This window comes from Panthera uncia, chromosome B4 (genome assembly GCF_023721935.1).
Source record: "Panthera uncia isolate 11264 chromosome B4, Puncia_PCG_1.0, whole genome shotgun sequence".
In the NCBI taxonomy this organism is placed as follows: domain Eukaryota; kingdom Metazoa; phylum Chordata; class Mammalia; order Carnivora; family Felidae; genus Panthera; species Panthera uncia.
The window spans coordinates 22525247-22543500 of record NC_064809.1 but is presented as its reverse complement, the minus strand read 5'-3'; the positions used below and the strand labels follow the sequence as shown (position 1 = coordinate 22543500).

Here is an 18254-nt window from a genome sequence, read left to right as displayed (position 1 = left end):
TCCCCTTGTCAGGAACTCTACTTACATGTTGATTAGGCCATATTGTAAAGTGGCTTCACAGCTCACTGATGATCTTTTTACTTGTCAAAAATTGTTTTTTTGTCTGTGCATTTCATTTGCTGTCATCAAACTCATTAATCATTTCTGCTGCAACGTCTCATCTTCCATTTATCTTGTTCGCTTTCATGACTTCTCTATTGCCATATGACAAATCACCACAGCTAACAGAGGAAAACAACATACGTGCATTATCTCACATTTTCGTGGGTCAGGAAGTCTGGTGCCAGAATGCTGGATCCACTGCTTAGGCTCTCACAAGATTGTCAGCTGGATGCGTCCTTATAAAGCCGGCTCAGGAATTATACTCTTCCAAGCTTCTGCAGGTTGTTGGGAGAATTCGTTTCCTCCAGGCTGTGAGTGGAGGTCCCCACTTTCTTTCTGGCTGTCAGCTGTGGGAAGTTCTCAGCTCCTGGAGGCTGCCCACCATTCCCTGCCACTCAGCTCTCTGCACAGCATGGCAGTTCACAACACGTGTATCCGCTTCCCTAAAGCCAGCAGGCAGGTGTCTGCTTCTTCTTCTTCTTCTTCTTTTTTTTTTTTTTTTAAGGACTCTCCTGAGCTGTAAGGCCTACCTGGGTCATCTCCATTTTGGTTAGCTAAAATGAACTGATTTGGGACTTTAATTGCATCTGGACAATTCCTTCTGCCATATATGGTAACACAGTTGTGGGAGTGATAGCCCATCATATTCATGGTCCCTTTCATACTCAAAGATGTGTACGCCATAGAGGATGGGGAGTCCTGGGGCCATCTTAGAATTCTGCCCACTACACACATGTATTTTTCATCTCAGATATTTCACCTTTCATCTTTAGAAGCTCCATTTGTGTCGTTTTAAAATTTTATATGATTCCATGTCTCTATTTAACTTTTGAGAACATAGAATACAACTCTAAGAAGTGTTTTAATGTCCTTGTTTTCAAATATTGGTGTTCTTTCTTCATCAGTTTTGGTTGATTTTTATTTTCTTCATTTTCCTGCCTCTTTCTGTGCCTGATAATCTCTAATTAGATATCAAGCATTGTGATTGTATCTTACTCTGTGATGGACTTAATAAGTGAAATTATTTAAATAAATAAAAAACACATGACTTTTGCATGTGTTTGACTTATTTTGCACTTTTATTTTTTTTGTATTTTTACTTCATTTATTTTTTTTTAATTTACATGCAAGTAAGTTAGCATATAGTGCAACAATGATTTCAGGAGTAGATTCCTTAATGCTCCTTACCCATTTAGCCCATCCCCCCTCCCACAACCCCTCCACGAACTCTCTGTTTGTTCTCCATATTTAGGAGTCTATTATGTTTTGTCCCCCTCCCTGTTTTTATATTATTTTTGTTTCCCTTCCCCTATGTTCATCTGTTTTGTATCTTAAAGTCCTCATATAAGTGAAGTCATATGATAGTTGTCTTTATCTGACTAATTTTGCTTATCATAATATCCTCTAGTTCCATCCACGTAGTTGCAAATGGCAAGATTTCATTATTTTTTAGTGCTGAATAATACTCCATTGTATATATGTACCACATATTCTTTATCCATTCATCCATTGATGGACATTTGGGCTCTTTCCATACTTTGGCTATTGTCGATAGTGCTGCTATAAACATTGGGGTGCATGTGCCCCTTCGAAACAGCATACCTGTATCTCTTGGATAAATACCTAGTAGTGCATTTGCTGGGTCATAGGGTAGTTCTATTTTTAGTTTTTTGAGGAACATCCATACTGTTTTCCTGAGTGGCTTCACCAGTTTGCACTCCCACCAGCAGTGCAAAAGAGATCCTCTTCTCCTCATCCTCACCAACATATGTTATTGCCTGAGTTGTTAATATTAGCCATTCTGACAGGTGGTGAGGTGGTATCTCACTGTGGTTTTGATTTGTATTTCCCTGATGATGAGTGATGTGGAGCATTTTTTCATGTGTCGCTTGGCCATCTGGATGTCTTCTTTGGAGAAGTGTCTATTCATGTCTTTTGCCCATTTCTTCACTGGATTATTTGTTTTTTGGGTGTTGAGTTTGATAAGTTCTTTGTAGATTTTGGATACTAACCCTTTATCTGATATGTTGTTTGCAAATATCTTCTCCCATTCTGTTGGTTGCCTTTCAGTTTTGATGATTGTTTCCTTCGCTGTGCAGAAGCTTTTTATCTTGATGAGGTCCCAATAGTTCATTTTTGCTTTTGTTCCCCTTGCCATCTTAATCATTTTTAAGTGCACAGTTCAGTGGGGTTAAGTATTCCACATTGTTGTGAAAGAGATCTTTAGGACTTTTTATCTTGCAGAATTGAAGCTCTATGAAACTGAATGACTCCCCATTTCCCCCTCTCCCCAGTCTCTGGCAGCCAGCAGTCTACTTTTTGTTTCTATGAGTGTAACTACTTTAGACGTTTCAAATAAGTGGAATCATACCAGTATCTGTCTTTTTGTGACTGCCTTATTTCACTTAGCATAATGTCCTCAAGTTTCATTCATGTTGTAACGTGTGACAAAATTTCTTTCTTTTTGAGGATCAATAATGTTCCATTATATGCATATACCACATTTTGTATATCTGTCCATCTGTTGAATGTTTGGGTTGTTTCTACCTCTTGGCTGTTGTGAATAATGCTGCAGTGAACCTGGGTGTACAAATATCTCTTCAACATTCTGTTTTCAGATCTTTTGGATATATACCCAGGAATAGAATTGCTGGATCACATGGTAATCCTATTTTAAATATTTTGAGGAACCACCACCCTGTTTTCTATGGAGGGTGCGCCATTTTACATTTGCACTAACAGAGCACAAGGGGTTCTGGTTTCTCTCCATCCACATCAACACTTGTTATTGTCAGGTTTTTTTCATTTTTTTTTTTTTTAATTTTTTGAGAGAGACAGAGTATGAGCTGGGCAGGGGCAGAGAGAGAGGGAGACAGAATCCACAAGCAGACTCCAGGCTGTGAGCTGTCAGCACAGAGCCCAACATGGGGCTCGAACCCGTGAACCATGAGATGATGACTTGAGCTGAAGTCAGACGCCCAACTGACTGAGCCACCCAGACGCCCCTGTCTGTTTTTTTGATACTAGCCATTCTAATGGGTGTGAGGTGACATCTCATTGTAGTTCTGATTTGCATTTCTCCTAGGATTAGTGATGGTGAGCATCTTTTCATTTGCCTGTGGATGGGTATTTTTTTTTTATTCCTACATGTATTCTTAAACCTTGTTCTGAGGCTCGTTTGTTATTTGGAAGCAGCTTGATCGTTACAGATATTGCTTTTACGATCTGTCGGGTAGGTCCAGAGCAAAACTCATGCTAAGGCTAAGATTCTTCACCAGTGAGGCCAGACCCTCCAGAGTACTGGACGCAACTCCCTGTGGATCATGGGATTTTCCGTTCAGGTGGGAACAGGCACTACAGTTGGCTCTGCTTATGTTGGGTACTGTTCCTTCTATTCCTTTTGGATAGTTCTTTCCTTGGTGTCAGGTATTTTCTTCATCTGCATCTGCAGATCTGCCTCGTGCTCTGCTGATTCTGCTTCTGTGCAACGCTTCTCTCCAGTATCCTGTTCTGAGAACTAGCTGTCGGGTTCTCCCCGGACTCTCAGCTCCATCCCCTGCACTCAGAGTCTCCCAGGCTCCACCTGGGCTCTCCTTCCCTACTCTGTGGCCTGAAAACTCAACCAAGACTTCAGCGGGCAGTCAGAGGGTCCACTTCATTGGTTCCTATCTCTCAGGGATTGTGGGTTGCTCTTTGTTGCCTGGCATCCAGTGAAACTATTGAAACTATTGCCGCCTATATTGTGCTTTTTTTTTTTTTTAAAGGAAAGGAGATAAATCTGGTCTTGGTTATTCCATCTTGGCACGAGGCAGAAGTCACAGGGACTTATCAAAATGTAATGAAATTTTAAAACTACAACAACAACAAAAAGTCATTCCCTTAACAATGTTTTCAAATTAAAAACCGAAGTGGCAGGTGCCTGGGTGGCTCAATTAGATGAGCATCCGACTCTTGGTTTCAGCTTAGGTCATAATCTCCCAGTTCGTGGGTTTGAGCCCGCATCGGGCTCCATGTGGAGCCTGCTGGGGATTCTCTCTCCCCCTCTCTCTGTCTATCCCCTGCTTGCACGCTCTGTCTCCCTCAGAATAAATAAATAAACTTAAAAAATAAATGAAGTGCCATTACAGGAAATCGTTTCATGAACTCTGTTATGTTAAGGACATCATGAAGTTTATAGCAAATGAATTTGATGTAATCGGAGTAGTTGATGTATTCAAAATTTCTGAAACCCAAATGTCATTTGCTATACAGCCCTCACCTTTGGCATTACCCATCGGTGACTACAGAAGTAGATCTGTGTAGGGGCGCCTGGGTGGCTCAGTCGGTTAAGCATCCAACTTCGGCTTGGGTCGTGATCCCGCAGTTTGTGGGTTTGAGCCCCGCATCGGGCTCTGTGCGACAGCTCAGAGCCTGGAGCCTGCTTCGGATTCTGTGTCTCTCCCTCTCTCTATCCCTCCCATGCTCATGCTCTGTCTCTTTCTGTCTCTCAATAATAAACATTAAAAAAAAAAAAAAAAGTAGATCCATGTAGGAGCCTGCCAAAATATGCTGATTTGGGCTTCCACTTTTCCCACCCGCCCAATCAAGAATTGATCCTTCACGTATTTCTGAGAGCCCCCCAGTGGGTCCTCACATGTGTCCACAAGTCAGTCTGTCAGCTGCGGTTACCACAAAGTGTCTGTCACCTCTTCCACCAGCCCCTACTCCAGTGCCTGCATTTCATTTTTCTGCTAGAGAAGCCTCTCCTAGGATCCTTTGTGAGGCCATTGCTGACACTCTGTTGTGAGCGTGCCCGTGCCTCTGCCAGGGGAGCTCCGAAGACTGGCAACCCTCGGGTACCAGGACACGGCCAGGTTTCTCACAGGGGCAGGGGCCCCAGGCCGTTGTGAACATGGCCCTGCCTCGGACCTTCGACCCGTCCCAGAATCTTAGTCGTTAATGAAAGCAGGCCTCTCACATCAGGGCTCAAGTGCAGTGAAAGGGACCAGACAGGGAACAGTGGTCGTCTCAGCCGCCAGCCTGCTCTCCTCTCTTCCCTGCCCCCTCTGGCTCAAACAACTGCTTCCGCCACCCTTACAACACAAACGCCCTTGTGCTCATCAGCCAACGACAACGAATCCTTGACGGGGCTAAAGAGAGAAGAGCGGGTATTTACGCGTTCGCAATACGTGGATGCACAATCAGACGGCCCAAGGGGCCTGTCCCGTAGCTGCTGGCCCTCTGAGGCCAGCTCGTGTGGACGTTCTGACTTTCAGCGCCCAAAGGGGGTTGGCTCTACAGTTGATTGTGTCATTGAGGGGTCGTTCTTAGATCATGCGGCAGAGACTAAGAGCGAAAGCCACCCTTCCTGGGTGATTTGGCGCTCCTCATTGGCAGTCTAGGCGAGGGTGCTCCCCGTACCTAAGTCTGTATTGAACCCCACCTCTCCCATGTCGCAGAAGGCATGGCTGCTCTAAGTCAGACACAGCTGTGGAGCACTTCCTCTCCTGCTCCTCTTCCAAGCTTCCACCAACAAATTGGTACTGCAGCGTCTCATTTCCTTTGCTGTCCCGGACCTTCCTTTCCACTGTGATTATAAAAACATTTATTAGAGAATAATTTATTCCTTGGGCACATTAATGGAGTCCAGATTCTGTTTGTATAATATGGACAGACAGATGCACAGTGTGTTGTGGTCCTTTCAGATGAGCAAACGCTGTTTACTCAGAATTTTCCCGAGACCACCCAGCTCAGTTCACATGTAGTCTTTAGCTACTTCCAAGCCCTGGCCTCCAGAGGGAAAGAAAAAATTTAATAACTCAGCGCCCCACCCAGTTTTGAAGACATGACTTAATACTGAAGGAATTTGCAAGCCTGCACTGCCAATCAACATGCCTACATCGTATAAACCATCTTTTCTTATTCTGGAAAATAAAAGGTGGCTCTAGAAGCATTCTGCTCTCCGACCTTCTCACGTAATGCTCAAGTCCCATGAGACACCTGGAGACGTCGGAGCAAAACCGTAAACCTAAAAAACAGTAACAGTAGATGAAACGCCTGACATTTGCCACCCCCCCCAAGTATTCCACTTTCTTTGTATTTTATATAAATTGCCTTTTCCCCTCTAGCTTTGTATTATGGCTGAAGATATTATATTAAGACATTTCCGCATATGAAAAGTTTGCTCTATTGTTCAGAGCGTTTGCACGTATTGGAAAATCTGTTTGCTCTTTGCGAGAACTCTGAGAAGCAGGTAAGGCAGGTAGTAGTATCCCCATTTTCCAGATGAAGTAAATGAGAAATCGGGGGCTTGCCAAGGAGTCCCAGTGAGTGACTGGTTAAGGCAATCATTGTGCCTGACGATAGTCATTCATTTCTTCTTGTGCGGTCATGTTACCTGGAAAGCATTACCTAATTGTAAATTTGGCTGTTTTGAGTTGCATAGGCATACCACTAGGTTAGAGATGTGTATTAAATACATGGTGTTACATTACCTTATAGTTTACTGAGATGTAAGGACACATTTATTCCTTTTAATCGTAAGCCCTAATTGACTCTTAATCAGTGATTTGTACAGAAAATGTGAACCGGGAAATACTACTCCAGGTTTTTTTCTGTAAATGCTGATAAATTGTAGTTACGTGAATGACTGATAAATTTAGAGTTCCTCACATAAGCAAAACAAAGTGAAGCAGAGCTTGATAGAGTGGGAAAATCACATGAATCAAAGTTAAGCTACCTTGAGGGTAGGCCTGGCTTTGTCCTTAATTCACTCCCACACCCTCCCCCTTCCCTTTTATGGATAACAGGAAAGGAAAGTCCAATTCAATAAGTATTTATCAGGGGCCTAGTGTGGGCAAAGCATTCTACGTATGATGTTTCATTTAAACCTCACAACAGTCCAAACTAGTAGGTGTTATTGTCCCCACCTAACAGAAAAGGGGATCACATCACATTCCCTTCCGTATGCGAGGCTCTGCTCCGTGTTAGGAACCACAGATGCAGGCTCTAAAGTCCCTATCCTCAGGGTGCTCTCAGAATAGCGGGAGTGAACAGATACGTAGACAACGACCAAGAAGTAGCCAGTAAAACAAGGACGAAACGAGGGCTGCAGAATTGGCGCTAAATGCAAAAGAAACACGTTGGCAGGAGAAATCAATTCTGGTTGACGGTGGTGATAGGATGAGGATCAGACGATGATTTATAATGCAAGGAGATTTTAGTCTCCATGTGCAGGGAAGTTATAATTCTGACAAGCAGAGACATGGCAGAAAGAAATTCTGGGTGGAGGGAACATCCATAAGGCACGCAATGATAAAATGCAGGATGTTGCGCTGGACTTAGCAGGGTGGAACAGACATCCTGACGACTCAGAGTGTGGCCTATGGTCCTGCCCCATCCCCGTCACCTGGGAGCTCACTAGAAATACAGGCTCTCAGGCCCCTGTCCACACAGGGTAAACAGTCCACACAGAGGATTGGAGAGCACATCACCTACGAAACACTGGCCGAAAGGAAGTGTAGTGCCAAGTCTAGATTCTGATCACATGTGACAGAAAAGCTGTAGAATGTGTTGATTACATGGAGGCTTTGGAGCAAGACAGAGGGTTACCCTGTTTTCAGCTCCCTCACTTTCCAGCTGTGGGACCTTGGGTGACGTTACTTAGTCAAGTTACTTGAATTGGAGTGATAACAGCACCTGTTACCTCATAGGATTGTCTTTTAATGGACTTTATTTTTTAGAGCAAGCAGTTTTAGGTTCCCACCAAAATTGAGGGGAAAGTACAAGAGAATTCCCATGTACCCCCTGACCCCATACGCCCACAGCCTCCCCCACTATCAACATCGGACACCAGAGTGTGACGTGTTACATCTGATGAACTTACTTACATCGGTGCATCATAACTATGTGTTTGGACAAATGTGTGATGACATGTATCCATCGTTAGGATATCCTAGAGTGTTCTTACTACCCTAAAAATCACCTGTGTTCCACCTATTCGTCCCTCCCCCACCAACCCCTGGTGAAAACTGATTTTTTTTAATGTTTATTTATAGATTTTGAGAGAGAGAGAGAGAGAGAGAGAGAGCACGTACGTGCACACACAAGTGGGGGAGGGCCAGAGAGAGAGAGAAGGGGAGAGAGAGAATCCCAAACAAGCACTGTGATGTCAGTGCAGAGCCCGATGCAGGGCTTGATCCCATGAACCATGAGATCATTACCTGAGCCAAAATCAAGAGTCAGATGCTCAACCGACTGAGCCACCCAAGCGCCCCAAACACTGATCTTTTATTGTCTCCATAGTTTTGCCTTTCCCAGAAGGCACGTGTTGGACATATACTACTACAGTATATACACTCTCATCAGATTGCCATCTTCCCTTAATGAGTAATATGCACTTAACCATCCCTCCATGTCTTTTCGTGGCTTGATAGTTCATTTCTTTTTAGCACTGAATGGTATCCACTGTCTGGGTGTTACCACCATTTATTTATCCTCTCACCTGCTGAAGGACATCTCAGTTGCTTCCAAGTTTTGCTAATTATGAATAAAACTGCTATGAACACTCAGATGCAAGTTTTTGTGTGGACGCAAATGTTCAACTCCTTGGGTAAATACCAAGGGTATGGTTGCTGGCTGGTAGAGATCCCTAATGGGATTTTGTCAGGATCCATATAAATAATGCACTTAGCGTAGTGCCTGGCACTTAGTAAATGTTCAATAAATGCTTCTCGAAGTCAGGCTTGCCTCTAATATTTATGGGGCCCAAGGCAAAATTGCAAATGCAGATCCACGCACTATTTCCCTAAATATTTAAGGTTTTGAAACTTTATAGCTTGGTCCATGGTCAGGCTCATGTTTCTACCCAGATCACCTGAGCTGGAGACCGAAGGAGCTGGGCTCATCCCTGCAGCCTGCAAGCCTGAGCAGAGTCGTGTGTCTGCAGGGCAGGGCAGGGCAGGGCATAAGCTGGGCCCAGGCGCAGCTCCTGGGTGGTGACTGAGCCTGCCAAAAACCCGGATGAGACTGACCCACTTAAGCTCTTCTTTTTTTTTTTTTTTAATTTTTTTTTTTTCAACGTTTTTTATTTATTTTTTTGGGGACAGAGAGAGACACAGAGCATGAACGGGGGAGGGGCAGAGAGAGAGGGAGACACAGAATCGGAAACAGGCTCCAGGCTCCGAGCCATCAGCCCAGAGCCTGACGCGGGGCTCGAACTCACGGACCGCGAGATCGTGACCTGGCTGAAGTCGGACGCTTAACCGACTGCGCCACCCAGGCGCCCCCACTTAAGCTCTTCTTAAGGGAGTTGGGGCAGCTGGGTTTTTCTCCCTCATGCCTCTTTCTCCTCATTCAGGTGCTTCCAAGACTCTCCCATCTGAGCAGAGAGGCAGGAGGCAACACGGTTATCTGGGAAGTTTGGCCTCTGAGACACCTGCTTTGGGTGATTTTAGGGTGGCCAACTTGAAAAAAATACCAGCCTCTCTTTTTCTGGTTTCCCAAGATAAGGCTGTGTTTTTCTCTACCACCATCCTCCCCTGTACAGACTTGACCCTGCAAGGGGGGAGGGGGCAGGGCCCAGCTCAGCACACGTGTCCCTGTTACATAATTCTCATAGCTCAAACTGTTAGAGAACTGTCAAAAAAAACCTTCCTTATAAGACCAAAAAGAAAAAAAAAAAAAAAAACAAATGTCTTTGTGTTTTGGTGTTTGTGAATAGGCAGAGCCCCTCTTGCCTGGCTCTGAGGGTGGCAAAAAAAGAAGAAGAAGACAAAATCAGACTTCATTTTGCAGGCCTGGGAATTTTCAGAAATATTTTAAGCTGAGAAGTGACACAAGATAGCAGAACTTTTTGGACCCAGAGTACAATTGGATGGGAAAAAAAGATAGATCCAGCCTAATGCCAAGAAGTGGTGTGTGTTCTGGAGGTTTCTCTGGCATGCTATCTGCTGCCAGTTCTCTCCCTTGGTCCTTCCTGTTCACTGTTCCTTCTCCTGGCAATCTTAAAACCAGTTCATGAGAACTGGTTTAAGATTTCATTACTGTTGAACAACTATTGTCAATTGGTGTGTGTGTGTGTGTGTGTGTGTGTGTGTGTGTGTTTGTGTGTGTTAAGATATAATTATAAATCTTCCCCTGGGTTACTTAGGAGAAAAAAATTATACAGAGAAAATGGTCTTCTGAGAAATAGTCATCACTGGAGATATGAGTGTCCCCATTTTAAAACAAAGATTTTACTGAAGTCTTTCAGGGTCACTCAGATGTTTCAAGAACCTCTACTGGCGTGTCCGTCTGACCCAAAATGTAAAAACAAAACTTAAACCAAAACAACAGTCCATACCAGGATTCAAAACAGAAGGATATCCTGCTTCAAGGTTTCAAACAGAGTTCACGTAAAGCAAAGCCACTGAATCCATTTTTAAACTGTTTCCTCTTTTCCTGGGGTCTCTTATAACTAAATTAAAATAAAGGTCCATTTTCTTCTCCCTCCTCCTTTTTTCTTTCTTTCTTCTTCTTCTTCTTTTTTTTTCTGATGACCCCTCATTATTCCTACCAGCCTATAGATTCTTCACATGATTGTGTCCCTTCTTCTAACCCAGCGCCCCTTTATTTCTCATAAAGAAAAGAGCCTTTCTCTGTTGGGTGGAGATTACTCTTAGCTAACCAGTACCCCTCTTAGAGCCTGGGTGGAGTAGAATACTGATCACAATAGAGTAATAAATCATTGTCATTAAACAGAAAGCCATTTTGTCTTCGAATAAAGTCACATCATGTTTGCAAAGTTAGACACACGAAATTCAGGAAGTGCGAAATACATGTGTACTTTCAAATGAGTGAAATTGTACATCCTAACCTATATACTTTTTTCCTGGCTAAAATACTAGTTTGGCTTTCAAATATATCTTTTACTAATTATGAAATGAATTCCTGACACTAAAATATCTTAATAAATCAGATTTTCATATTTTGAGTATTCAGAATTTGCATGGATGTTTGCATTTAGGTTTGTAAAAATATTGAGGAGACTGGGAACTGGGATAATAAGAGCATGAAAATAAAGAAAATATAATTTGGGTGCGAACCGAACATAATGGGGGAAAGGTCTATATTTTTCCAGTCTGTCTTCTAAGTTACTCACGTCAACTTTATCTAAGTCCTTCTCAGTTGAGCTTTACAGCTATTTTCTCGTGTGTTTGCTTATAGTTTTCATTTTTCTCTGACTCCCATTAAGTAGTAAGTTCCTCTAGCCTTCTGGACAGCCGGAGAAAGAACTTAAAGGCATAGAAATGAAGTGCTTACCTGAGAACACTTTTCTAAGTGAGTAGGAGAAGAAGTATTAAAAATCGGGGCTCCTGGGTGGCTCAGTCAGTTAAGCACCCAACTTCAGCTCAGGTCATGATCTCGCGGTCCGTGAGTTCGAGCCCCACATCAGGCTCTGGGCTGACAGCTCAGAGCCTGGAGCCTACTTCAAATTCTGTGTCTCCCTCAATCTCTTCTCCTCTCCCACTCATGCTCTATCTCTCTCTATCTCTCAAAGATAAACATTAAAAAAAGCATTATATATATATATATATATATATATATATATATATATATATATATATAGCTAACACAGGGTGCCTGGGTGACTAACATAGGGTGCCTGGGTTAAGCACCTGACTCTTGATTTGGGCTCAGGTCATGATCTCGCGGTTTATGGGCTCAAGCCCCACATCGGGCTAACACCTGTACTCAGATGCATCAGTTATGGGGAACTCGAGGAAAACTTCCTGGAAGAGATGATGCCCGAACTGAGTCTTGATGAAAGAGCACGAGTTGCCCACGTGAAGAAAGATGGAAAAGTATGGTGTGAGCAACCACGAGCCAAGATATGGACAATTAAACAGTAGATTGTGTGCCGGAAACTCCTGAGGTCTCAGTGTAGCATAGCACTGTTTATTAGTAGCGATGAGGTGCGTCACAAGTAATTTATCACTAATAATATTTATCAAAATTTGCAAATAGGGACTTTTCCTGTAAATTAGCATGATCTCTTAGTTGAGGTTCTTTTGTTTACAAGTAGTCTATAAATCAATTTTAGATGACTTTAAGCTAAAATGGTGGATTTAGGAAGGCATTGGGCTATCTCATGACCCCCCCCCCCCGCCCAAGATAAAAATGCATCCAGGCCTAGAAAGAGATCAGAAATCCAGACATCCATTCTCATGTTCTGCCACAGATCTGCTGCTGCCATCTTGTAAAGCAGTTTCAAGGTTAACAACTCCTTGCTCTACTGACTGTAAATGGCTCCCTCAAGGATCTAATGAGAGCTAAGTGGGTCCAAGCACAATCTCCAAGTGGCTTCTACCTAGCGGGAAGAAAGATGAAAACAGCAAAGTAGAATGATAGAAACTATGCCCACCAAACAGTTCACTGTAAAGCTTCAGACCCTCCAGGGTGGGAGCTGGGAGGTCACCAAGAAATACCCAAAGGAAAGCTCATATGAGGTCGTTTTTAAGCAAAGCTCCAGTCGTGATACAGACTAGCAGTGCAAGGACATGAGTCTTCCTTACACACAGGCCTCATGGGCAGCGGTCAGCCTCATGAACGCTAACCACAGGATGTATGGCGTAGTAATGTGCTGAGTGAACCGAGCAAAGAATACATCACAAAGTCAGTGTTAGGACACCAGGGAGCCTTGCAAGTTTCTTAGGAGAATGCAGGGCTTACTTTATGTACTGCTAATTATTACATTCCAGGCACTTTTCTAAGTGCTTAAAGCACATGATTTCATTTAGTCCTCCAATAATCCTAAGAGGTAGGAACTATTAATATACCCTTTTTATAGATAGGGAAGTTGAGGCACTGAGAGGTTAAGTAACTTCCTCAAGGTCACACAACTAATGGAAGGTGGAGCTTTGACCAGAACCCAGGCAGTCTGGTCCTTAAGGGGACCTGGGGACCCCGGGTGCCTGGTCACTTAATCTCCACATTCAACTTTCCACGGCATACCCCCCGTAGGTTGTAAGAATGAGTTACTAAACAAACGATGTCAGAAGCAGATGGATATTTAAATGAACAGAAAACCAAAATGTAAGTCCATTACAAAGGAGAAAACCTTAACATGATGGTTTTCAAACTTTTTTGCCGGCACCATCTTTCTTGGAATCCAGTCGATATAAGAGAGACAAGTGGAATTGCTCTGCTTGAACCAAGGGGCACAGAAGCCACACAGGCTCTCACCCCACTGCCCCCTCCACCCTGACACAGGCAGCTTAAAGGACTGAAGGGCCCAGTTAAGAGCCCTGTCCTACATCAACTGCTGGTTGAAGAGAAAACTGGGGATACTGAAAGAAATTCACCTGCCCTCGTTCTCTGACTTGGCATCAAATGTTAGAGCTTAAAAAAAAAAAAAAACATTAGGGGGCTTCTGGGTGGCTCTGTTGGTTAAGCCAATGGCTCTGGGTTTGGGTTCAGGTCATGATTTCACAGTTGGTGAGTTTGAGATCTGCCTCAGGCTCTGTGTTGACAGCACAGAACCTGCTTGGGATTTCTCTCTCCCTCTCTCTCTGCCCTTCTCTGGCTTGCTATAAATAAATAAATAAATAAATAAACAAACAAACAAATAAATAAGGGCACTTGGGTGGCTCAGTTGGTTGAACATCCCGCTCTTGATTTTGGCTCAGGTCATGATCTCACATCAGGGAGATCAGGGGATCAAAACCCCATGTCTGGCTCTGCGTTGTCAGCGTGGGGCCTGTTTCAGATTCCTACTCTCCCCACCCCCTATCCCTCCCCTGCTCATGTACACGTGCATGCACACACTCTCTTAAAATAAATAAATAAACTTAAAAAAGCTTTTTTTAGTGGTTTACACCATTTTAATAAGAAACTTTCCAGCTTGGTCGCTAAAACTCCTATAATGAACTATTTCTGTTTTTTGTTTTGCATCTCAATCCATTTAATATAGGGCACAGAAGAGCTGAGAGGAAAGGTCAGGCTAATACTGGGGGAAAGCAAAGTTAAGGGATTGATGGCAGCTGAGAATATTGAGAAAGCTTTTGCCTGCACAGAATTTGAAACAAGTGTCTCTGACTTTGGAAATGAATGGTTTAGAGAGTGGTTCTTTTGTTTATTTATTTTCCTTACTTTTCCGCTTCCTGTTCCTCAAAAGGGCAGGAATTCAGGATATTTATTCTTCTTCAGTAATGCTTTTTTTCTAAAGGTTATCTAAGCAGCGCCAAGTCTCCATTGGCATTGTGGCACGAAGAATCGCCACACCTGCAGGGTTGTGTGGGTGTGCTCTTGTGCCTGGAGATCAGGCCAAGCTGATTTCCAGAATATTTCTTCCAAGGAACCCTGGACTAAATGTCAGAGATTTCCTTGGCTCTTTAAAGGTATGTAATGGTTGCCAGCATTTTTACCAAGATGTCGGCTTCCCTTGGCCATGGCAGCTTATGTATTTCACTTCATTAGTATAAGCGGGACCCACCCCTTCTCAGGTTCCTCTCAAAGACCAATTATGTGCTTCTCTCTTCTAGGGATACTGGGGGTGTGGGGCAGGGATAGGTTACACCAGAGTAATATGGAGCCAGGCAATCTAGGACTGAACTGGGTCCCTTTACCTATTAGCACCTCCTCTCGGTCAAGTTACCTAAACACTCAGTACTCAGATTCCCTGTTTGTAAGTTGGGGATTAAATAATACCTACACTGAGCTCTACAGAACCTCAGCAAAACGAATCAATCCATTGGTATACAAACTTTACTAGAGCATAGACAAAAGATAAAGAACCACCCAGTGCATAATATGAGGCTAGTATAAATTTGCCTTAAAACTATAAACCAATCTTGGGGTGCCTGGGTGGCTCAGTTGGTTAAGCTTCAACTTGGGCTCGGGTCATGATCTCACGGTTCGTGGGTTCAAACCCCCGTTAGACTCTTGCGCTGACAGCTCAGAGCCTGGAGACTGGCTTGAATTCTGTGTGTCTCTCTCTCTGCCCCTCGCCCGCTTGTGCTCTCTCTCACTCTCAAAAATAAACGGTAAAAAAAGAAAAAAAGGAAAGAAAAAGAAAAAAAAACTATAAACCAATCTTACTTATGAAGATAAGATTAATAATCCCAAATAAAATATTATCAAATCAAAACCAATGACATTTTTAAAAAGTACATCAATCCTAGGAATATAAGGATGCTTTTGAACTGCTAGAAAAATATCATGGTTAAACACAGTGGATTAGATGCATACAATTAGCTCTATTCCTCCCTAAAACCCCACCAAAATGCCAGTAAAGAAATGAATGAAGTATTTCCCCACAAGGACAAAGAAAGGGGGAGAAAACCTCAGTGGGCAAGAGATGTCAGTGGTTTTTAGGAGGCAAAACTGATTAAGGAAGGGCACTGACTCAGCTGAAGAGTGAAAGTGAAAATCCAAATGCCTATAGAGGGAATTGTCAATGAGAAGTACAGGATTCATGCCACAGAATTCTTGAAAGGCTTACAAGTTAGTAGCTAGGTTCTTAGAAGATGGAGTGAAGAAGGAATGCCCTACAGGCAGCAGGGTGCTGGGGAGCTTATGAATGGAGAGGATGGTCCTCTAGGCTGCCTTCTTCAACCCAGCAAGACACAAAAGCCTTCTTTGCCGGAGTCATTAAACCAGGAGAGCTCCAGACTCCAGTGTACCAGAGAGGACTGAGGAGTGACCATTTCCTGGGAAAGAAGGAGGGGAGGGAGGGAGGGAGGGAGGAAAATGAATCACATCCAGCATTTACTGAGCCAGGCTCTGTTCTAAATGTCCAGTTTATATTAATTCATTTGATCTTCATAACAGCCCAGCAGATAGACAAATAAATAAAGGTACAGGGGCGTCTGGGTGGCTCAGTCAGTTAGGCATCAACTCGACTCAGGTCATGATCTCACCGTTCGTGGTTTCGAGCCCCGCGTCAGGCTCTGTGCTGACAGCCCAGAGCCTGGAGCCTGCTTTGGATTCTGCGTACTGCTCTCTCTCTGCCCCTTCCCCGCACGCTTTCTCTCTCTCTCAAAAATGAATAAACATTTTTCAAAAATTAAAAAAATAAAAGTACTAAAGTAGCTGAGACAAAAAAAAAAAAAAGTGGCCAAGACAATTTTTTAAAAAAATTTTTTTTCAACGTTTTTTATTTATTTTGGGGACAGAGAGAGACAGAGCATGAACGGGGGAGGGGCAGAGAGAGAGGGAGACACAGAATCGGAAACAGGCTCCAGGCTCCGAGCCATCAGCCCAAAGCCTGACGCGGGGCTCGAACTCACGGACCGCGAGATCGTGACCTGGCTGAAGTCGGACGCTTAACCGACTGCGCCACCCAGGCGCCCCAAGACAATTTTTTTTAAAAGAACGCAAAAATGAAACTTTCTTTACCACGTATCAAAACATAATAAAAAGCTATAATAATTTAACAGTATGGTTTAGATGTTAAAATAGACATTTTAGGCTAATGAAACAGAAGAGCATAGAAACTGACCCTCACATAGGAGAATGAAGGCTGTGATAAAAATGACATTCCAACCAGTTGGGGAAAAACAATTCAATTCAATAAAAACAATTCAATAAATAAACAATTCAATAAATTCAATTGGGACAATTGACTATACACATACTTGGAAGACCTAAGTTCCAGATGAGTTAAGGATAGATCTAATAATAAAAACATGTTATAAACATGGACTCTAATTAAGGCCTTCTGAAATTAAAAAAAAAAAAGTACATCAATCTGAAATAAGATTTTCTTGGCAACATGCTGAATATGTGACTTATAGCATAGTATTTAGCTTTCTGATATATTGTGGGGGTTTTGTTTTTAATCAATAGAATGAAGATGGTAAGAGTAGAATTATTATGAAGTTTGCTCCAATCTGGCAGAGTGCAAATCTCATTTGTTACATTAAACTTTGTGGTTTAGTAGTTGGGTCCAGTTCTGCATAGCTCAGTCCCCTAGGGATACAGAAATTTTTATTTTTCCTGCTGCTATTAACAACATATTTGAGTCTGTTATGCAGAAATTCTGCCTACGTTTACTCCTATATCTCAGCACCTCTAGAAGTAACAAGAGAATCTTCTCCTTTGACATTCTTTTAATTTTTTTTAATGTTTATTCATTTTTGAGAGAGATGGAGAGAGAGACAGAGCATGAGTGGGGGAGGGGCAGAGAGAGAGAGGGAGACACAGAATCCAAAGCAGGCTCCAGGCTCTAAGCTGTCAGCACAGAGCCTGATGCAGGGCTCAAACCCATGAACCGCGAGATCATGACCCGAGCTGAAGTCAGGTGCTCAACCGACTGAGCCACCCAGACGCCCCTCCTTTGACATTTTTGACAAGTTCCTAACCTACTGCGTGACTGCTTATGAATACATGGTTATATATGCCTGTTCGAAACCAGCAGAAGATCAGTAAATTCTGGATGTTCTTTGACTTTCTCCTTTTGAGATCAGTTCCCATAAGAAGAAAATTATTGGATTTATCTACTTGGTGGGCTTTCTCTTTACTTCTTTGCAGTACAGAGTGAATGCTTTACCGAGTGGAAGTAAAAACATTCTAAGGTTATTTTCCCCCCTCTTGAGCAGTAAGGTGAAAAGACAAACCTGCTTCATTGGCAAAACTGTTATATTGGTTATTTGGCTGCTTTTCGCCTTCCCAGATGACCGATGTCAATGCCTAGATAGAGACTCTGTTGCAAGTGACAGAATCCAATTCAAACCAACCCAAGAAAATCCCTAAGGGAACAGAATTGGCTTCGGTAGCTGGCATGTAGCACCAGGCATAGCTGGTTTACATAGGAAAGGTCTAGCCCCACCTGAGCCATAAGGAATGAATGATGCCCCCCACCCTCCGTGAAAGAGGCAGAATAAGGGAGGAAAACCCTGAACTGGCAAAAGCCACAACGGTTCACAGCAGCGACCTGAGATGTTTCCTGGTTCGGCACGTCATGCACAAGGTACCTGCACCATTGTCTTCTCCCTTAGATTGCTGTTGGAAGGGATTGCAACATTACAGCATTCTTGCTTGGTCATGAAGCCACTGTCTGTAGGGTGTTTTCGCAGTGAGGCCAGAAAACAAGCGGCCTGCTCTATTTCCTGTTTGGCCTCTGTATTATTTTGTTGTGATATGCACTCTGTAACAATCCATATTTAGTTTAGTGTGTGTGTGTGTGTGTGTGT

General features: G+C 43.2%; 1 protein-coding gene across 1 annotated transcript in view; it reads left to right on the top strand.

Moving 5' to 3' along the window:
- PRTFDC1 (phosphoribosyl transferase domain containing 1) overlaps positions 1 to 18254 on the top strand; it is a 111540-nt gene that overhangs the window by 72797 nt on the left and 20489 nt on the right. The window lies entirely within an intron of this gene.